This window comes from Quercus suber, unplaced genomic scaffold, assembly GCF_002906115.3.
Source record: "Quercus suber isolate HL8 unplaced genomic scaffold, Cork oak 2.0 scaffold_336, whole genome shotgun sequence".
Lineage (NCBI taxonomy): Eukaryota > Viridiplantae > Streptophyta > Magnoliopsida > Fagales > Fagaceae > Quercus > Quercus suber.
Genome location: NW_027069788.1, coordinates 194,255 through 218,020, shown reverse-complemented (window position 1 = coordinate 218,020; position 23,766 = coordinate 194,255). Strand labels below are relative to the sequence as shown.

The following is a 23,766-nucleotide window of genomic DNA, read 5'->3' as shown; positions in this document are numbered from 1 at the left end:
GAGGTAGGAACTTTCTCGATCGATCCACCATGTGTCGAAGAGGTGTCGAGATTGCGATAAGAAAAAAGCTTGAGAAGCTCGACAAATAACAAGGAATCGAGGAGGTGTCGAGCTAGCTTTTAAAAGCAATTAATTAATTAATTAATTAGCCAAGTTATTAATTAATCAATTTATCATGCAAACACGTGGAAGCACAAACAAATCACCAATAAACTAATTAAGCAGCAAAAATTAAATAACATGGTGATTTGTTTACGAATGGAGAAAACCCTTGCGGCAAAAACCCCACCGAGTGATTTTTAGGTCACCACTCCCGAAACTCCACTATTATCAAATCAAGCGGTTACAAGTAAAGGAATCCCAAGTACCTTACCAACCTACAGTTGAACCCTTACCCCAATACCCAATTGGACTTGATCTGTAGTGACAGTTCCCACCTTTGATGCACGGCTCCCAAGTACGTGACTAACCAATGCGTGGATCCCAGTACGCGACTTCAACACCAACTTAGAAGGAGAGGTTGGCTGCAAAGTTCTTCAGTTCATCCTACACGATGAAGATCAAAAAGATGCTTGGTCACAAAACCCTTTGGTGTAAAATACACAGCAACTTCTTCAGAAGAGATGAACTAGGTCAAGAACTTTGTCTTTGATCACAAATTGCTTAAACAGAGTTTGCTCAATGCTTGTGCAACTTGTGTACAATTTGACGGCTCTTAAAATAATCCTTTTATATGTCTAGGGTTAGGAGAAAAGAAATTCCAAAGACACATTCACGAATCCCAAGAAATCAGATCAGAAAATCTGATTTTATAAATCTCGACAGATAGCAAGGTGTCGAGGAGCTATTGAGCAGGTGTCGAGCTTTAATGAATTTGCACTTCAGCTTGTTTTTCTTGGACAGACTTGATGACTTCAACACTTGATCTTGAAACCTTGTTTCTTGAAGTATTAAAAACACTTAGAACTACCTAATTACAAGTAGAGTGCGTTTTGTCAAAAGATTAGCCAATTTATATAAACAAATGATATATGTTCTTAACAAGTGAAAACACATATGTCCGAACAAAATATATATTTGATTGTTGTAAATAGATCTTCAAAGCTGTCTTGATTGATTTTGATACATGCGTAGACTTGATCTTATATATCTCCTCACATTTTTTTTTTTTGGGTCAAAAAACTCTTCAAACGTCAATCTATAAAAGAAGAAAGAGCTAAAAAAAACCTTGCTTCAAAAACTAGTTAGACTAGAAAAAGGTGAAGTAAAAATGTATTCAAAATGAATGATGCCAAAGCCAAAGGCTTATTCTTCAAAAAAATATCAAAAATTTCATGGCATCGTTGATAAAAAATTGAGTTGTATTAATAAAAAAGTATGAAAAATGGAAGCCAAATGAAAAGCTTTCAATCATTGTAAACACTTTGGTGAGGAGTCTTATATATTCATTTCTACTAGTGTGATAGGTCACTTGACTTCGTGCTATTTGTGTATGACTTGATTGAATTGATCATTGAAACTTCATACTAGACTAGGGATTAACTCATACTTGATACTCACATACAACACACAAGTCTAATGTTCAATGAATATTTATTTCATTTGTGTGATTATACATGTTCAAATGTGATGTGTGTATGCTCAATTGCTTGATGATCAAACCCAAAAAGATTTTTGAGTATTTTATTTGTTTCTAGAAGTGATTTTTGTCACTTTAGTGTTGAAAGTTTTTCTCAAAATGTCAAATTCTTTGTGTTGAAAAACTTTGTGTTTGGCCATTTCGCGACTGCCTTTGCGAGTGGTCCCAAGTCGCGAGATTCTTAAGAAATTCCAATGTCTTAAAAATTTCAGGCAGAGAGTTTTTCGAGTCCCTCCCGAGTGGTTTGCGACTCAGACTTGACCGTCGAAAATCTGCCCTGTGCATCTACACATTTCACAAGTAGCCTCGCAACTGGTTTGCGAGTCACTGACTCACAAAATGTAGAAAAACATAGTTTCAAAGGCTCAAAATTTCAATTTTCAAAAACACTTGTCTTTTTGCACTCTGCGACTCCCACCCTCCAAAACTCAAATTTTCTTCCAAAACTCATTAAAACCCTTTTGGATTTCTACTCTAAGACTTCTCCAAGGTATTTCTCATCACTTTTAATATTTCAATTCCTTGATTTTGTCTTAGTTTTCTTAAAACCTAGGGTTAGGGTTTATTTTTGTGTTGGGTTGGGAAAACTTAATTTCATGCAAAAATTTTCAATTTTGTTGGTTGGGCTTAGTCCCATTTTGTTTGTTGTTGACTGTGTTGGCCCCATTGAACATGTATTTAAGGGTAGATTTCACCATGTTCATGCATTCCATTATATATAGGGTGTTAGTGTATGTGCTAGGTGTTTGATGAATTGCCTCTTAGGCATTTTCTCACTCGTTTGAACTCCGATGAGTACCAAACTTTGGGGTTGTTCATGTTTCCTCATTAGGATCATGTTTAGTTTATTGGTTGTGTATTTTACATACCTTGCCCCACATGTGTGTTTCTTATGCCTTGTTTATGCATTACACATAGTTACCTCTTGCACACACCTTTGCTACCCTTGTCATGCCTTGGTCTATATCTTGTTTCCTCATCCTTAGCATGTTATGTTTACTTTATGCTTTATAGCATTTTGTTTTGTCTTTTTTTTAGCTTCATTTCTCATTTATGTTGCACCCCTCATGCATCCCTATCCTTGTTCATTTCTTCATTTCTTTTCCTCATTCTTCTTGGCCCTTTTGTTTATTTGTGTAAAAAATGGGGAGAGTATACTAGAGAGTATACCGGAGAGTATTGTCATTTCTATATGACTCTTGTGCACATTCTCAGGGGGAGAAATTCTATTTCTTGTGCACATTCTTAGGGGGAGAAAGTCTTAGGGGAGATGCATATACCAAGGGGGACAAGACATTGTTGTATCAAGCAAACCTTCTTTTGTTTTGTTTTACTCTATGTTTGTTTTCTTGTTTGTATTTATGGTGCTTTGAGTTATGTTTAGTATCTATATTTTGTTGTTCTCATCGCATCATGTTTATATGTTGGACTTGCATACATCCTTATGCTATTGTGCTTTATTGATTGCATGTTTGGATGATCATTTGCTTTGCTAAGTGATCATTGTGGTCATTTCCTTATGACTATCATGTGTTTGATCAAGTTGCTCATATGTTTCACATCTTGTTTACTTGATCGCATTTTACTTGTCACATTATATTTGTCCTTTTATTACTTGCTTTACCTTGAGGGTCTAATATGTTTTGTGCAAGTATTTTAGGTTACAGGTATATATGTTCCAAGTTCATAACATGTTTTAAATTTAGGTGTGAGTGGGTTTTGCCATTGTTCCCAAACTCACATTTAAGTCTAGAGTCTGTTATAGGGTGTTTTGTCATGCAATAGCCAAAGGGGAAGATTGTTAAGTTATGGTTTTTCACATAACATTTATATTGGCCTATTCCATGACAAAAATTTTTGTAATTGCATTAATTTATTTCCTTGTATTTTGTGAGATTTTATTGTAATGAGTTTAGTATTAAGTTGGTGAAGATTGCTCAAGAAGTTGATCTCGCGACTTGTCTTGCGAGTGGTGCAACCCACAAAAGTTACATGAGAAGCACATACTGAAAGCTAAAAAGTCAAGTGCTAGGTTGCATTTTGCAAGTTACTTCGCGACTCAGTGTTGACACCCTATTTTGCAAACTGCATTTAACCTCACATGAAGGGTAATAAGGTAATTTCACCTTGGAAATATGCATCTTAATTTTGGCCATTAGATCCTTAATCTCATTTCACCAAAATGATCTTGATGTTGTAACAATCAAATCGACTGATCATAAGCTCTAATCTGACCATCAGATTGAAAATTATCATCAATTCAAGTTTTAATGCCCGAGATGCACCATCACAAATTGAGTTTGACTATAAGTGATTATGAACAATTGATTCTAATTGGTTATAATTATAATCAATTTGAGATTAATGACGTGTCATAATTTGATGGGTTAAGACTACATTTTATGGTAAGGTTGCACACACTTAATTAATTAGATAGTCAAACATTAATTATTCAATAAATAATTTGTGCAATTATTTTTTTAATTAGGATAAATTTTGAAACTACTTAAGTCTGAAATGGGAGTGATTGGATCCTATTAATGTTAATTGGAAACTAATTTGGGGCCTATTAATGTTAATTGTGCTGAAATTATTTTCTAACAAATGACCCCTGCTCAGAATTTCGTTGATATCTCTCAAAATATTTTGAATATGTGAATGAGGTTAATTTTCCTAGAAACTAGACAGCTAGGGCTTCAATTTGAGCATAAGAAGAACCTGACACTTTCGATCAGAATTGAGTAAGATGTGATTTTTTGAATTTAACTCTGCAGGGTGTTATGGTAGCTACGGGAAAACCGAATTTTGCTTGCTCCTCACTCCCACCAATCTCTACATTTAATGCACCAAATTTCTCCAAAGTCTAAACTAAGGTCTAGGTTCATGATTCTTTTTTATCCTTCGTCAACACTCATTAAATGACTTTCCATTCATATTTTCTCCACCACTACTATATAAACCTCCTTTCCTCCATTCCAAAACACACACAAAAAAAAAAACCCTCTCTTCTCCTCTCTTGAGTTCTAGTGAAGTAGAGTAATCTTGTCATATCTTGGTCTTCCTAAGACTCAAGGTATTGAGTGAGACTCACTCTCTCTCTCTCTCCTAGTTCTTCTTTTCTCCTCTACTCATAGGACTTCCACCAAGAGCCTCCTCCTCCATCTTGTGTATTTTGCATGCAAGTATAATCTCTATTCTTAACTCGTTTTCATGTTACTATAATGTTAATTTAAGATTAGAGCATGCTAGTGTTTCTTTAAATTCCTTGAATATGTTTGATTGTTCTTAAATGTTCTTACATGTTCTTCACATGTTCATGATTGTTCATCATATATTCATGCATAACACTAGTTTTGATCTTAAATCTACATCAAAAATATGAAAAAAATGTTTGTTTCATAATTCTTTCAAATCCTTGAATCTAGGATGTCACCATCCACACACATTCACTAGAATTTATTTTCCAATCCAAATGCAATGCTTAATAAATTGAATTAGTGTTTATCACATGCACACACATTAAATTCAAGATACAAATTAATTGACATATTGGATGATAAGATATGAATGTTGGCCACCATAGTCTAGAAGACCGGTTTCACTGGGCAAGGTGGGTGCCTAATACCTTCCTATCTTGTAACATAGTTTCCGAGCTTAGATCAAGGGTTGATAGATCAATACTTATCCTTGTAATTTTCAATTTCTAAATTATAACTAGGAACAAAGCCATGTACTTTATCTTAGATTGTATGTAGGACCAAAGCCATGTAATTTCTTATGATCAATGTAAATTCATTTGCAAATCAATAAAATGAGGAATTTTTCAATATTGGTTTTTTTATTTATTCCAATAATTAAATAAGTGCCGACTTCACTGTAAAACCCTTAATCTAAAGGGGAAAATACAATAAGCCGAATCTCCATTTTGAAAGGCAATAACACGACTCCACCCTTTCACGTGAGTTTGGCCCAACTCCAAAAAACGGGTTGGGAGCGCGGTCTCTCACACTCAGGCCAAGTTGCGAGTGACTCGCAAAATTCTTTGCCTAGATTTTTTTAAGTATGACTCTTATATCCTTCACCCATACTATATATACCCTCATTACCTACAAAAGTGTAAGTTGGCTATTCAAAAGAAAACCCTATAGAGGTTTCTACAACACACCCACCATTTTAGAGAGAGCTACACATCCTTAAGTGAGAATTCCTTTGTAGTTTCTTCTCCTTCCCTCTCCCATTGTCATACATTGAGAGAAGAGATTTGTACTCAAACATAACTCACACCTATTCAAAGTGTAGAGAGTGTTTTAGCACTTGGGAAGCATTTAAGATTTGCCAAAAGAAGCCAATGAGGCTTGGTGAATGCAATCAGGCAGTATTGCGAGATCCGGATAACTAGTGAAGACAAGACTCAGAGAAGTCTGTTGGTAGCTAGAGCTTGGAGGGCTCAAGTACATTGGGTAGATTAGGCTTGGAGGGTCTTTTTGATATTCATGTACTCCAACTTATTCACTAGTGGATCAATTTTGACTTGGAGGGTCGCGGAGAGTTTTTTCACCGAGTTCTTCGGTTTCATCTACAAAATCACATTGCCGTGTTATCTTATGTTTGCATCTCTCTTCCCTTACTCTTTAAGTTTTATATTTGTTAATTGCTTGCTAGGGGTTATGGCTTAGAAAGTAGTTCCAGTTATTGCATATAATTTACTCTTTTTATTTGAGTTTTAGATTATAGGTGAGTTAACTACAATATTTAACTTTTTCACAAAAAAGCTTAAATTATTTAGAAGATTTTTATTTATTTATTTTGGATAACTTTTATTGACTTATAGATTATGATCTTTTAACAAATTGTTTTTAAGTTAATATATTAAAAATAATTCCTCTGATATTTAATATGGAATCAATTATAGATGATTTTCGACAGGTAAAAAAAGTCAAATCTCATTTTAATAGATAATTACATTGCAAGTGAATCAACAAACATTTATTTTGTATTTTTTTTTCATTTGATAATATTTTGTTAATACTAAATGAGTACTAACTTGGATTTTCACTATTAAAAAAATGAAAATGCTAACGAATGCCCTTAGGGAAATCGTTAACAATCCATTTAAACAATATTTTTATGGGAAATGAAAAAAAAAAAAAACAATTAATATTTTGACATCTTTTTCCATTTCCCATAAAAGTAGTGTCAAAACTTTTTTCAAATAGATTGTTAACTATTGCCTTAAAGGCACCCGTTAGCATGATCCAAAAAACTTGAATTTTCATTAAAAATAGAAAATTCATACGTTGGTCCCCTCAATTGAAATCCTCGGTCCAACCCTTTGCACCCATAGATTCCGAACTTATCTCATAACTAGTGGTCACTACTAATTATGAACATGATAGGAATTGCACCTATTTATTGCTTGTGTTTGTGTGGGTCTGTTGATTATTTATTGCTTTAAATATGTTTGTCCATGTAAAACTTGTGATAAATAATTATCTTCTTTAAGTCTTGAATAATTCATTAAAGTTTTTTTTTATAGAAGAATTAATTCATTAAAGTTGGTTTTTTTTTTTTTTTTTCAGAGATAATTCATTAATTCATTAAAATTATATTTATAATATAGAAGAATTAATTCATTAAAGTTGGTTTTTTTTTTTTTTTTTCAGAGATAATTCATTAATTCATTAAAATTATATTTATAAGATTGATAATTTTTGTTAAGAGTTTTGTAATTCATCAATTGATATTTCTTGATATTTTCGAGAGAAGTGTTCAATTTCAAATCCCTTCTCTCCTAATAATTAAATTATATAAAACAAAAAATTAAAAAAAAAATTGCTGATTTTTATTTCTCCCATTTCTTTCACGTAAATGGTTGAGTTGACTGCGGAGCCTTCTTGGAAGAGTCTTCCTTCCTGGCCAACCCCTATGAGAGGTGGAAATGAATTCTTATCCGTTGAGGGCCTAATAATTTCTTAGGGGAAAAAACAAAAAAAAAAAAAACAAAAAAAAATTCTTGTTAGTTGGTGAAGAAGACGATATTAATAGTGAGAAAGACTATGTACAACACAAAAATTGATGTATAAGAAACATAGTTGGAGATGAAAAGGAGAATGGGTCCCATTGGGCATGCCAAAAATTATGTTGACGAAAATTGTTAACCAATGTTTAACAATAATTGTCATTTAACAATAATTTTCAACTTATGTTTAACAAACGTCGTCAAATTATGTTTAACAAATATTGTTAAATTATGTTTAACAAACATTGTAAAATTAGTCAAATTCGTCAAACATAATTTCAATCATAGGCCTTTTGGCGTATGAGTTTTATTGATGTGAGTAGTGCCCATGCAAGATAATGTATCCCTTAATTACAATCCCTTGTTTCAAGGGAAGACCCTTTGATTCCAACCATGTTGTCTTTGTACATAAGTTTATTTATTTTTATGTTTAAGGGGTATATGTTTTTATTTATTTGTGGCTGTACCTAATAATTTATTTAGGTTGCCTATGTACCCTTGGCGGGGATCAAGCCACTTCGTAGTTCTTAATTTGAGGTTTTAGATTCAAAATCCTCAAATTGATTTTGCCTAATTTAAATGATGGACATTTAAGTCAACTACTTTGTATTTAATTAAGCATCGACTTAATTTTGCTTTTGGGTGAGATAATTGGTTTTAATATCAAGAATAAGTCAAGGACCATGTTTTTATGGAAATTGAATCAAGGATTCTCTTTTTGAGAAGTTAAACTTCCAAGCAGTTTTCCCTTTCTTTCATTTGCTTCTTTGTAGGAATTTTAATAATATTTTGATTGAGGTTTCCAAATTTAATTAAGGGAAAGAAAACTCCTTTGAAGCAATTTTATCTTTTATGAACATCGGGAATTAGAAAATTTCCTTAAATCAATTTTTTATGGTCATTTTATTTTGAGAATTATTAATCCCAATCTTGATTAAGAGATTACAAATTCCAAAGAATTAGTCATATTGGAATTTGAAGGAATTAGAATTCTCATTTTATTCAAGGGAGTTGAGGACTCCATTAATTTGGTAGAGTCAAGGACTTCATTGATGAGGTAGAGTCAAAGACTCCAATTAATTTGATAGAGTCAAGGATTCCGTTGATGAGGTAAAGTCAAGAACTCCATTGATGGGGTAGAGTTAAAGACTCCAATTAAAAGGAACATTACACCATAACTTGAGATCATTTTTATTTGGTAATGTACAAATAGGAGTTATGAGTCAAGGATTCGTATTTAGAGCTTCATGCATGGAGTTAGGAACTCCCCACGAAAGCCGATCCTATTTGCATTACAAAGCAACAATTCAAATTTGAGAATGAGGGAGAGAGATTTTGAGAAGAAAAGGACTGATGAAACCCCATATACAAACCTATACCCTCTGCTTGATGTTACTCTCTGTCCGTGCCTCTCTTTTTTTCTCTTCTCTCTATGTCTTTGTTGTGTGTGTGTAATTGCTCTCTTTTTCTGTTTTCGGCCTCCTTTTTTTTTTTTTTTTTACTTTTGCGTGCCTCTCTCTATTTATAGAGAGATTCCAAAGAAGATGTTCCCTTATTTTTCTCTCAACTGATCAGATCATGGAATAGTTTTCGTCAGTTTTTCCTCCACCCCTCCTAATTTCATGTTGAGTTGTCACCCACTTCTCAGCTTTTTTCTCTTTTGTTTGTTCTGTTGCTTTTTAAGATCCTTCTTTTTAGTTTGTGACACCCCCACTTTTCGACTTTTGAGGCCCAATTTCATCAAATCGTGTTCCTTACTTTCTAGTGATGCCCCTTCCCCATTCACTTTTCAGCTTTTTATTTTATTTTATTTTATTTTACTTGATTTGTGTCTATCTTTTCCTTTTCATAGGTACTAGGTAGCAGACCACTCACGTGGCTTTTATTTTATTTTTATTTTCTTAGAATAGGATGGTCAACTTTTTGTAGATGACCATGCATGACCGTTGCATCTATCCTATTGTTTAGTCCACAGTTGCCATGTAAACATAGGTACCTATGACACTTTTTATAAGTATTTTTTTAGTTTCAACAACTATGGTACGTGTACCTCGAAATGTCGTAGCAAACCGAGGTACAGACGTATCGATACCGTGTATATTGGGATAAAATTCCTGTATAAACACGATGGGACACCTCAAGGGTTTCTCACATAGAGAACTCCATCCCCGAGTCCGAATCACATCGGGTAGAGGAGTGTCGGAAAAGTCCGACAGGACAACTTGACTCTTCGGATGTACGCCACGTTTCTGAAAGTTCTCAAGGAAGTCCTGTTGGGCCTTCCCATCACAGAACCGAACTAAAGAGTAGGAATGTAAGGATCAGAAGTAGAAGACCCGGAACCAAAAGGGTTCCGAGCCAGAGTAAATTTGCGTTTAGGTGCCATGTGCAGTCTATCCGCGAGAGAGAGAGAGAGAGAGAGAGAGAGAGAGAGAGGAAAAAAAAAAAAAAAAAATTCCTTGGACAAGCCTTATTTAAATCTGTGAAGTCCACACACACCCGCCATTTTTCACTTTTCTTCTTCACCACCACCATGTTGGCCAACCACTCAGGGTAAAATACCTCCTTTATGGCACCAGCCCACTTAAGTTTAAATACTTCATCCTTGACATCATCAGAAAGTTCCTTGGATGAGCACTGAGATGGTTGCCTTTTGGAAAGGACAGACAGATTAACATTTAAATGGTGAAAAATGAAGTCCAGATCCACCCTAGGGGCTTCGTAGGCACTCCATGCAAATATATCGAAGTTTTTTCTAAGAAAATCTATTAGCCCTTCCTTCTCTTGAGGAGGCAACTGAACTCCGACTTGAAAGAATTTCTCCTCGACGTCGCCAATGACAACTCTTTCTAATTGCTCGCATTTCTCCCTCTTTTCCTCCACCTCCATAGACAGCACTGACACCGTTGATTTCTATAAGTCTGTCCCTGTAGAAGCTAAGGACTCACCCCTGGTCTAATGTCTAATTGCGGCCACCATGCATTGTCTGGCCATAGATTGGCTCCCCACCAGCTTCTCAACTTGATTCACAGACAAATACTTCACTTTCAGGTGTAGGGTGGAAGGCATGGACCCCATGGCATGAAGCCAAGGCCTTGCCATAATAGTCGTGTAAGGGTAGTAGACATCTACCACGATGAAGTTCACCTCCACGACCACTATCCCTGTTTGAACAAGTAGTCAGATCTGGCCTTTTGGAAAGACAACCTTCCCGTCAAACCCTATTAGAGGGGAATCATAGCAGGTTAGGTCCTCGAACCTTAGCTTCAGCCCCTTAAATAGGTTAGGGTACATGATCTCTACGCCGTTGCCCTAATCCACTAACACTTTCTTCACATCGTACCCACCTACCCTAAAGGTGACCACCAGGGCATCATCATGTGGCTGCCAGGTCCTAACTTTGTCCTCATTAAAAAAGCTCAAAGTTGGTTGGACCCCCACTCTACTCCTCTTCGAATGAGGGGGCGAGTCTTTAATAGATAGCTGAGCTATAAATAGCACCCTAGATGGCCGAGAACCAATCCTTCCTGGAGCAGTAAGAATGACATTAATTATACCCAAATGTGGTCTTATAGAAGCGTCTCTCTGAGCTCCCGACCCCGCTTGACCACCTTGCTCGTTGGGCTAATACAAGAATTGCTTCAACTTTCTAATTTTTACCAACTGCTCCAAGTGACTCCACAACATCTTGCAATCTTCAGTAGTGTGCCCCTGCTCCTGGTGGTATTGGCAATGGAGACTTGGTTGCGTTTCGTGGGATCTTCTCCCATCTTATTTGGCCACTGAAAGTATGGCTCATGCTTAATTTTCTCCAAGATTTGGTGTACTAGCTCTTGGAACACAATACCGACTACCTGAGTAGTCGTAGATCCTGAATGCCCTGCAAAATCTCTCCAAGGTCAGTTGTTATTGTACCAATCCGACCTGAAATCCCTTCTATCTTGAAGGACCACCTTAGCTTTCCCCTTTCCCTGTTATTGGTCCTTCTTGACCCACTTATACTCGTCAATGCGGTTCATGAGCCGACACACACTCCTGATTGGTTTCCTAGTCAAAGATTTTCTCAGGTCGTGCTTGGCGGGCAAGCCAACCTTAAAAGTCCTTATAGCTACGTCATCAAAATTCCTATCTATCTCGTTGAACATCTCCCAGTACTTGTCTGAGTACGTTTTTAGGGTCTCTTCTCCCACATTGCCATGGATAACAAAGAGTCCAAAGGCTGAGGAACCCTGCTGCAAGTCACAAAATGGGCCCCAAACGCCCGAGTAACCTCCATAAAGGAGTTGATAGAGCCTTCTTTCAGGCCGACAAACTACCTTATCGCCATAGGCCCTAAACTGGATGGGAACACCTTGCACATTATGGCCTCGCTCTTGGAATGTACAGCCATTCTTTGGTTGAAATGACTCACATGCCCAACGAAATCCGTTCTTCCATTGTACATGGTGAGTGTTGGCTGAGTAAAATGCTGGGGAAGCTTTCCCCCTTCAACCCTACACGTAAACGGTGATTTAGAGATTTGGTTAAAAGCCTTGCTCATAGCATCATTACCCAGACCTTTATGAGGTGAACTTTAACTCCTCCGTTTGTAATTATGGTCTTCATCATACGAAAAAGACTCACTGGGAGGAGTCTTAGACCTAGGCCTATAGCTACCATCTCCCTTGTCATCAGAAGAAGGGTCAAAATCTGAAGGAGTCCTTTTTCGTTGCTTGTAGCATAGCCTCCTGCGAAGACGGTCAGTCTCTAATTGCAAGCTTCTAGCATTCTTCTAATGAGAGATGTGACTCCTGCCTCAAGACTGGCTCCTGCTAGTATGTGTAGTGTGCACACTAACCTCACGGTCCCTCTTCCGCTCAAGGTTGAGGAACTGATCTTGACGTTGGAAATCGATAGACTCCTCCCATTCTTGCCTTGATCCTACCATGGTTGGACGTTGAACTCACTAAAGCTTAAGCCTTCCCCATAGACGGCACCAATTGTAGGGTCTGGCTTTGGTTCCTAAGCCCAAAAGATGAATGGGTTAAGGCCCAAAAAGCCCAATATAATGGATTTGTAGAAAATGAGTTTAAAAGCTAGACTTTAATGGATCAAACAACATGCACAGTAAATCAAAGATAGTAAGAAAGTAAAGGAAAACAAGTTTTGTACTAAGAAAACCTTCCTCAACTAAATCCGAGGAGAGTGGTCCTTATATATATCAATCTTAAACTTGAGTACAATTTTAGTTCTTGTTGCTACAATTTTTCTTTACAGATGTTTCGGTCCTCACTTCCTTGAGGATCTCTTACGTTATATAGCTCCCTTTAAATGATCTTGGCCTTCTATTTGTTGATCGTCCAGTCCACTACTTGAGTGCTTGTCCCCTTAAACACCTTCCCAAACCCCTTGTGAATTACGGCAGCCAAGGCAGTACTGTTCAGGGGTCTTCTCCACATAAATGTAGTTAGGAGATTTGGTAGGATGCATTAAATGTGGAGGCAGCTACCATCCTCTCACTCATGTCAGGGCTAACCCCCTTTTCGTAGCTCTTTCTCAATGGTAGGACCTCCTCTAGCAACGTGTCACTGATGTGGCCTTACCATTCGAGGGTGTGATCTCCTCGGAATGGCATTGACCTTCTCGGCTTTAGGTATGACACATGGCAACACCACTTCATCAAATTTCTACCCCCACAGAAATTTTAATTTTAAACTTTTTATTTAGACAACTAGACAAATCTTTATTTTATTTTATTTTTTTAAATTAAAAAAAGGCCCTTATGATTTGATAGAAAGAGCATTATTTTGAATTTGAATTGAGTTAGATAATTCAAGAATGAAATCTTTCTAAAACTATAATTAAAAAACATAAATCATAATTATAATTAACATAATTGATAATATAGGGAAAATTTAAACTTAAATTAAGAATATAATCAAGAATATAATCTAAAAGGAAAAATAGAACTCTTATTTTTTATTTTTCCAACGTCTCCATCAAGAATTAAAATATAATGATCAAAACCATAGTTTAGAAAACTCACTCTAAAACATAACACAGATCAAAGTCATAGACATAATAAAAGAAAACCAAATAATACAACAACAAAAGCCAAACTATAATAGTCCAGAAACAAACAAACCAAAAAAAAAAAAAAACACACACACACACACACACACACAATTTTCAAAACAAAAAAAAAAAAAAAAAAAAAAAAAAAAGACAAAATAAAACGAAATACCTTTTTTTTTTTTTTTTTTTTTTTGGATACCAATCAAAGGAAGCATTGGAACATAGAGTTTGCAAAATTGTTGGGTGCACCCAGCTGTGGTGGATAGGCACTCTAGTTGCCAAGTCAGCTAAAGAGTAAACATTGCTAAGAGTAGTCCTGGAAACAAAAAGAACTTTAAAAACAAGACCATGCTGCTGTAGAGCTAGGACATCGGCAACCATAGACTTTTCTTGCCAACTAGGTACACATTACATATTGTAGACTTGGACTATTCTTCTACTGCTACTCAAAACCAAAATCTTGTTAAACCCAAGGCTCCTAGCTCGAATGGCGGCCTCCACAAGAGCTTCCTGAGCTGCATCAAAACCTGTTGCTGCTGCACTACTAGTACACCCCGTGAACATGGTCATTCCTTGAAGGTTAGTGGCTTCAAAAGCATAGGCACTCCTTTTTGCTTTTTTTCTCCTAGCTTCAGAAATTTTGACGAATAAATCCCGAGGCCCTCCAATTCTTTGATTTGCTGAACAGTGATTCACAAGCTGCCTAATGTTGATTCTTGTCACAAGTTTGAGCAGTTAGTATTACTTCCATACGATTGGGTGTCTTACCTTCATGAATCACAAGGTTTCTGTGATTCCACATAGTCCAAAGGTAGGTGAAGATGGATTGAAGATAGTCCATCATATCTTTATTCAACTGCTTATATCTGATCAAGATGTTACCAATCCAGACTTGAATCGATGTACTGCTTAACTCAGATGTGTGGACAGCTAAAGGAGAACCATGCCAGCAGGCTCTAGCAAAGGTGCAATAGAGGAACAAATGGGAAGCAGATTCATCCTCTGCATTACACAGAGGACAAGTACTGTTAGTTGGGATTCCTCTATTACTTAATGTAAGGAAGGTAGGGAGGCTGTCATGCATAAGTTTCCACACAAAATTGCCAATTTTTTGGGGGACTTTCACCTTCCATATGAGATTCCACACCTCAGAAGGAAATTGGTTTGGCCTGTGTTAAATTGGGGGGAAGGTTGAGCAGACTCCTTAAGCAGCAAATTGTAGGCATTCTTGACTTTAATATCCCCTGAGCTAGAATGTTTCCACAGAAGTCTATCCGCAACTGCACCTGTCTTAGAGACGGGAATTCTCATAATTTTAGAGCATTGAGGGAAAGGATAAATAGCTCTAACCAAGTCAGATTTCCAAGCACCAGAACTATGATCAATTAGATCAGCTGCAGTGCCTGTGATTAGGCTTGGGTTTTGCAGGTTCTGTGAATGACATGGAAACCAATCAGGGTGGTTAAGATGAATATCCGAACCTTTTCCAATCCACCATCTGCCTTCCCTAAGTTTTGGGTTGTCCTGTTTGATGATATCCTCCAAACTCGGAGTGGTGAGGTTTAGGTGACAATTATGTATAGAGCACCTAGGAAAATATTTGGCTTTGAAAGTTTTGGCAAGAAGGGACTGAGGGTTATGGCTTATTCTCCAAAATTGCTTTGCAAGCATGGCTTGGTTCATTAGACTTACTAATACAAATAAACTACTACCATATAGCTAAAGCCAAAGTTACGTGATATCAAATCTGATATATCGATGGTACTATAGACAAGTAATTTGAGGCAAAATGTCCCTATTTTTGAAATGGGTTTCAATTTGTGCTAACGGTCATTTCATCTCATTTATACAATTTTGAATGTATGATACTTCTAACCTATGAAACTATTTCAAGTCCATCTAAAATTACTTAATCTAAAACTATTTCTAACTCATTCTATTTAGATTCCATTTGAAATTGCGTCCAATTTATTTAAAACCTAAATTTTCTTACAAAAACTTATTACTAGTTCAAATATAAATTTCAATTAAAAATTATATTATGTTTTAGAAGTTAATTTTTCATTTTTTATTTAAAAAATGAACGCGTGAAATAAATTTATTGCATCACAATAACAAAAATTAAGTTAAGAAGTAAAATAATATAGTTTTTCTAAATTAAAATACATAAGCATGAACAATTTGTACTTTCTACTAAGAATATTCTTACAAGGCTTTTTTTAGGAATTAGGAGTTAGCAATATATAATAATCACTATGTTTAGCTTATGTAAGAATTATAAAATACATCTAATTGCATATTTTAAAATGCACCATGCATATGCACGGTGTTATAAGTTAGTTAAGTATAATGGACAGTTACCAAATTTTATCTTTGAACTTAAGTTCCTAATCACTTAGATTTTGATTGGATTTCTCTTTGTTTTTGAGTTACAGCTCTAGACCTGATTAAAACTGTGGAAGTGCAAGCCATTATTGGGCCACAAAATTTTTATGGAAGCCAACTTCATTATTGATCTTGGGAAGAAAGCCCAAGTGCCCATTATATCATTCTCAGCAACAAGTCCTTCTCTTACTTCCCTTCGCAGTCCATATTTTTTCAGAGTTGCTCAAAATGACTTATCTCAACTAAAAGCTATAAGTGCAATTATCCGAGCCTTTGGCTGGAGAGAAGTTGTGCCAATCTATATAGATAATGACTATGGGCAAAGTATGATACCTTTCTTGATTGATGCCTTGCAAGATGTTGATGCTCGTATCTCCTATCGAAGTGTCATTCCTCCAATGGCCACAGATGAACAAATTGAACAAGAACTTAGTAAGTTGACAACAATGCAAACTAGAGTCTTCATAGTGCACATGCCTCCCAATCTTGGTTCTCAGCTTTTCACCAATGCAAAAGAGATAGGAATGATGAGTGAAGGCTATGTTTGGATCATGACCAGTGCTATCACCAATTCCATTCACCTGATAAAATCTTTAGTACTCCGTGACTCAATGCAAGGGGTATTGGGTGTAAAGACTGATATTTTAGAAACATCTGAGCTTAAAAATTTTACAATTCGATGGAAAAGGAAATTCCATCAAGACAACCCAACCATTTTGAATGTTGAATTAGATGTTATAGGTCTATGGGCATATGATGCTGCTTCAGCATTAGCAAGGGCAATTGAGAAGGCTTGGACTACAAATTTTGGCTTTGAAAAAACAACTACTTCAAGTAACTCAACTGATCTTGCAATCTCTCTAAATGGTCCCAAACTTAGCAAAGCATTATTGAGCACAAGATTTAATGGCCTTGCTGGAGAGTTTAGTCTCCATAACGGGCAACTACAATCATCAAATTTTCAGATAATTAATGTGAATGGTAATGGAGAAAGAGTGATTGCATTTTGGACTCCAAAAAAGGGACTCATAAGGAAATTGAATTCTACCAACGAAAGCATGTATTCTACTTCCAAGAAAAATGTAGGACCCATTATATGGCCGGGTGATTCAAGGTGTGTCCCAAAAGGTTGGGAAATTCCACCAAACGGGAAGAAGTTGAGAATAGGAGTTCCTGTGAAGGATGTTTGCACTGAATTTGTTAAGGTGACATATGATCCTAGCACTAACACAACACATGTCACAGGTTATAGCATAGACATCTTCAAAGCTGTAATGGAAACACTGCCATATGCTGTTAGCTACGAGTTCATTCCCTTTGCAAAGCCTAATGGGGACAGCGCTGGTACATATAATGATATGGTCTATCAAGTATATCTTGGGGTTAGTAACAAACTACATCTTACTACATTTTGAAATATATCTAACATGAGTACATACATACCACAAAAGAAAAAGTTTGGCTCCAAACATATTTAGAGCCTTGTGCTTCAACCACTAATAGGAAGAGGACATTAAATCCTTATCATGTATAATACACATGACTCACTTAACCCATTCAATCAAGTGATGTTATGCGCATTGCACGTGAAAGAACACAAGTAACTTATTGGAAGTTGGAGCTCAAGGCTTCAAATATGTTTGGAGCTAAACCATTTCCTACAATGAAAATACTCATGCTGAAGAAATTAGCCAAGAAATAAAAAAAAAGGACTGATGATGATAGAAATTCATTTTATTTTATTTTGTGGGTGCATTTGTCACTAATAGACTGATTGCCCAAACATTCAAGGAGAACCTTTATTATATATATATATATATTCATTTAGATTTTGCTTTCTAATCTTGTTTTGTGTAAGTGGAAAAGCGTTACTACCTCTATAGGTGAGGTAGAGTGAAACAAGTAGAAAATTTGCCGAGAGATATGAAATTTTTTGTACCATAGAAGAGAGAGGTGAAAATTCGCCTCACATGAGAGAGGCAAAATCAAAAGGCAAACTCTATGTGCCCTCTGTCTTGAAATTTTCATAGTTTGCTTGACACTTGGAAGGAGCGAAGTGTGTGAGGCAAAATTATGCAGAAAAAATTGCGGTTTTTCGCAGTTTTTTAGCCAAAAGTTGTACTAATTGATATGTAAATGTTTCTAATGACAGGAAATTGTTTCTAATTTTTTAATAATATTTATTTTTTATTTTACACAAAAACTTCACATATTTATCTTAGAAACAATAGAACTAGTGTGGGTCTTTTTCAAAAGTGCTAGGCTTGGTTGTATCTTGAGAACGAATTTGTAGTAACTCGTTAGCAACAGTCGTGTGGGGACACATATTGAGTAAGGAAAACGACTATTTGTGCCAAGTCTTGTTCTTTATTTACTTGATTCATCTTTCCATTGTTATTCAGAAATTTCCCAACAAACCACGACCAAGATCACGATCCCTTTGAACTATTGGACTTTGATGTTGAGCATGTCCTTTTGTCAGTTAGAGAAAACTAACAAAACTTTCTCAATAGCTCCTCTCGATCGTACTTCTAGTTAACCGTTCTTCACGGGATTGCAATAACCTCATGAGTTCATCAAACGAAATTGTCCAAGTTCTTTCACTTTTCAATGGCCACGACACCATGTTCAAATTTTAGCTTCAAAGAGTAAGAATCCTCTCAATGATACAAACATCTCAGACATCTTCATTATTTCTCCTCATTTGATTTGTAACTACGTACCAAGACTTGTGAAGTAGTTCGAAACTGACTCAGGCTCTTTCATGTGAAGAGCTTCAAACTCTCTTATTTGTGTTAGAAGGTGAGTCTTTTTCACTTTATTGATGCCTTTGTGAGAGGTTTGGAGAATCTCCCACACTTATTGCATTTGCCAATTTCTCATATATGGCATCATCTAGTAATGGATAAATGAGTAACGGCTTGTTAATCCTTCTGAGTTGGATTCAAAGTGGCTTCATTAATTTCCAGGCTCCATATATCCTTTCTCAACTATCTACCAAACATCTTGTGATCCGAGTATTAAATTGCCAAAAGTGCATCCCATTCATTGCTATATTTTCCAGAAATATGGTGCTCTGATACCAATTTATTGGAATTTCAAGGTGATAGTGAACCAAAAATTATTGGACTGTCTCCAATTTGTCCATAGTGTTGTCAAAGACCAGAAAGGTCATCCACCTGATATGTTAAATATTCAAAATTGCAATAGAGATCTAACCTATGAGTGCCTCCGAAAAAGGTACTCCTAGTGCAAGAAAGTCATCCAGCATGGAGTCACTTGGACGACCGCTCAATACTTAGAAATTTTTAGAGTAAATCTTTATCCAAAAACTTATAATTCGAACCACGTTCTACTATTCTGAAGTGGGAACGAAATCTTTATTCATCGCTCTAACTTCCCACTAAGTTCTTAACTTCCAATAGCAATTGTAGAATTTAAGTCTGAAATTTTAACTTCCACCTATGTTGAGGAAGTTACTAAAAAAGTAACCACTCCAAAACTCACTATAAAAGGACTCAACCATATCAAATTAAGGTAAGTTTTCACCACTTATAGAGTTGGAATTCCTGAGTTCGAGAGAGAGAAAATTAACTTAAGCATTGGAGGGTTCTTAGCTGGTTCACCCCGGTTACCTTTGATCTTGTGTTTCTTTCTTTTCAGGCCTTCCAAGTAACCTCAAGCCCATCGAAGCTCAAAACATTTAGCCTACTGATTTTCTGTGTAACATCAGAAGGCACACACAAGTACGTAAAGGGGATATGAGAAACACTAGACTACTCCAAATGTTTTAGAAACACTTAAGAACTCAATATATTTTTTTCTTACAACAAGTGAGAAGATTGCATAGGTATAAACAATTATTTTTTACATGTATAACTCCCAATGCTATACATGAATATAATTAATTTCATACATGAATAATACTAAGTACATTTCTAGAAAGATATGTCCAATATATCTAGAAATCATGTTTAATCTTTACTATATCTAAACAATGGTGCTTAATTAGTACTGAGATTGACGGATATAGATATTTTACTTTGACAGAATTTTGATGCTGTGGTAGGAGATACAACTATTATTGCAAACAGGTCTAACTATGTCGACTTCACATTGCCATACACGGAATCTGGGTTAACAATGGTAGTGCCAATCAATGACAACAATAGGAAAAATGCATGGGTGTTCTTGAAGCCTTTAACTTGGGACCTTTGGATGTCAAGTGGGTGTTTCTTTGTCTTCATTGGCTTTGTAGTTTGGGTTCTTGAACATCGTGTAAATGATGAATTCCGCGGGCCTCCATTGCATGAGATTGGAACAAGCTTGTGGTACTCCTTCTCAACCATGGTTTTTGCGCAGAGTGAGTTCCCTTCACCATTTTCAAATTTATTATAATACTAATGAATAGTTGAAATACTTGGGAGAAGGACCATGCAAAATGCATCAACTACATATATTCACCTCTTGTAGGCTAATTACAGCTTTAGAAACTTCTTTCATAGAAACCAGAAAGTAAGGAATATCCATACTTCAGAAACAATCAAGTAGTAAACTATTTGTCCATCCTGCACGCCTACAATGCCAAAAAATTGTTTGAAACTAATATTATTTCCTAAGATTCCTTAAATTCTCTTTTATCATGCATAAAAACAAGTCATACTAATAGGAATGTTAGTGATAGTATAAATGTTACTATATAAATATTACAAATTGATAAATTATTAATCATAAAAGCGATTCAAATAATTATTTATTATGTTATTGAAGAGGCAATAATCACATTTAATGTCATATTAGTTTGTAAGATTTTTATAATAAAGTGGTAATAGTGTTTACATTTCCCATAGAGTAATGGTATACTTGGATAATATCTCAATCTCATATTAACTTTTCATATATATGATGCAATTATGTTCTTTTCCAAAACCCATTTGAATATAATTTGTAGGGGAGGCATTGGTAAGCAACTTTGCTAGGTTTGTGATGATCATATGGGTTTTTGTGGTGCTTATTCTCACTCAAAGTTACACAGCAAGTTTGGCGTCACTCTTAACAGTTCAACAACTTCAACCAACTGTTACTGATGTCAACCAATTTATTAAGAGTGGGGCGTATGTCGGCTACCATGAAGCTTCTTTTGTTTCGGGAATCCTAAAAGAAATGAATTTTGAGGAAAATAAGCTGAAGGCATATAAATCTATAGAAGAATGTGATGAACTTTTATCAAAAGGAAGTGCAAATGGTGGTATAGCTGCTGCTTTTGATAACACCCCTTGCATGAAGCTTTTTCAACGAAAATATTGCTCCAAATATACTATGGTTGGATCAATATATAAAACTGATGGGTTTGGCTTTGTAAGAGCTCTCTCTCTCTCTCTCATATGTGTGTGTGTGTTTGTTTAGGTGTGTAGTTGCTCATGTAGTTTTCTTTTATTTTAATGTGTCATAGGTCTTTCCAATAGGTTCCCCTCTAGTATCTGATGTTTCAAGAGCAATCTTAAATGTAACTGAAGGAGAGAAGATGAAAGAGATTGAAAAAGCTTGGCTAGGGGAACAAACCAATTGTCCAGATTCTAACACCCAAGATTCTTCTGGTAGCCTCAGTTTTGCGAGCTTTTCGGGCCTGTTCCTCATTGCGGGGATCGCTTCCTTGGCTGCTCTCATCATCTCTGTTTCTATGTTCCTTTACAAGAAGAGACAACAAATCTTGATTAGCTTTAATTCAGAAAGCTCAATATGGAGAAGAATTTATCATACCTTAAGAATCTTTGACAGAAGAGACCTCAGCTCGCATGCTTTTAGGAAGAGCGCACCTCAAAATGGCATAGACAGTGATCACGTTATTGGAACAACTGAAGCCTCAACAAACACTAACTGCCCACAAAATTCATCAAGATTTTTAGTCCACACGAACTCCCACTTTTCTTTTTCAGAAGAATCCGGAATGCCTACTAGAGAATCTGGTGATCCCAATCCAAATGGTCAAGCATTTCAATTAGCACTAGCTATTGAGTTAAGTGACCACCCAAATGAAGAGAGTCCAAAAACCCCAGAAAGAGCTCTTGAAAACTGTTAATATACTTTCATTAAGTTTCCTAAATAAGCTCAAGTTTGTTCATACGTTTTGTTAAGTTTATTATGAAAATTACGTAAACACAAATTTTTGTTAAGAAACTTATGTTTCATGGGTCTAGTTACAGTTGGAAGAATTTGTTGTTTATGGGTTTCTCTTATTCTGTCCTAAGAACAACTCTAGTCTGTAGTTCTTAACTTGGATATGAAGGTGAGGATAATTTTGATTGTTGCTGGACTGGATTTGATGTTGAGAAAATCTTCTTTGTTTGGATACCCAGTAAATGTTGAAGATAAAAAAAATAGTTTTCTTTATTTTAATTTGTTTATGATTTATGCGATTTTGAATTTTAAAGAATTTATTTTATTTCTTTAAAGTGCTTTATGCTATTTATTTGAGGTGGAATCGTGAACAACACATGTCATGATTTCATTGAATCAATCAGCATATATCATACATGGCAAGTTGAGGTGTCATTTAATAGACAAATCAACAGAAAATAGATAGTGGGGTTGCTAGTTTTTTTTTTTTTTTTTTTTTTATCATTTAATAGACAAATCAACAGAAAATAGATAGTGGGGTTGCTAGTTTTTTTTTTTTTTTTTTTTTTTGAGGGGGTAGTAGGGTTGCTAGTTAAAAACTTATAATGACCCCCTAACATGAAGGGAGTGAATCAAAATTTTGAAACTTCGGAGGGAAAAATCAAAATGACTCCAAACTTTTAGGTAATGGGTCACCAAATACCCCATGGCAGCCTAGTAGCCCCCTAGTTGCAGGTTAGGAGTTGAATGTGAGACATGAGAGAGTAAATCTTTATACCACACATGCATCTAACCACTAGAATACTTAAGTGATTGTACTAAATCATGCATGCTAAATATATATTTTGCTAGTAGTCTAGTAACTTTTTTTTATTAAGATAGAAGAGAAAAAAAAAACCATTCAAAACCTTAATAAAAAATTAAATAAGTTTTGAATGTAAAAATTTAAATAGGTTTTGAACTCTTTGACCATTAAGTTAAAAAAATGATGTGATTCTTTCTAAGAAATTCTTTCCTTTAAAAACAAAAAGAAAAGAGAAAGGAAAGGGCATGATTACCGTTGGCTAGGGGTAGCTCTAGTGGTAAAAAAAATTCAAATTCCGGTGAACTGTATTTTACTCTCTCTCCATCCCTCTCCATCCAAATTGGCCATTATGATTGGAGTTCCAATAGTAATCATGCCCTTTATTTTTTATTTTTTAAGTATCCTAAAATCTATTAATACCACCATATTTCTTTCATTTCTCTCACCAAAAATCTCTCAAATTCAAACTCAATTCCCAAGCTCTCTAAACTTATATTATCTCTCATTATTTTTTTCTCTTTCTTATAGTAATATTTATAGAATAATAATTTTATATTTTTAGTTAATTGTATTTATACAAATATAAGTATCAAATACAAAGGATACCGAACAGTCCACCACTTTGAAGATAACAATTAATATTAGTTGCGAAATTTATGTAACAAGTTATTTTATTGTTTTATGATTAAATTATTTGATACTAAAGTACACATGGATTTTTTTTTTCTTTTTTGTTGGGTAAATGCA

General features: G+C 35.4%; 1 pseudogene; it reads left to right on the top strand.

The window, feature by feature from the left end:
* Positions 1-16,025: 16,025 nt before the first annotated feature.
* LOC112037049 (glutamate receptor 2.9-like) lies at positions 16,026-22,176 on the top strand (annotated as a pseudogene).
* The last annotated feature ends 1,590 nt before the right edge of the window (positions 22,177-23,766 follow it).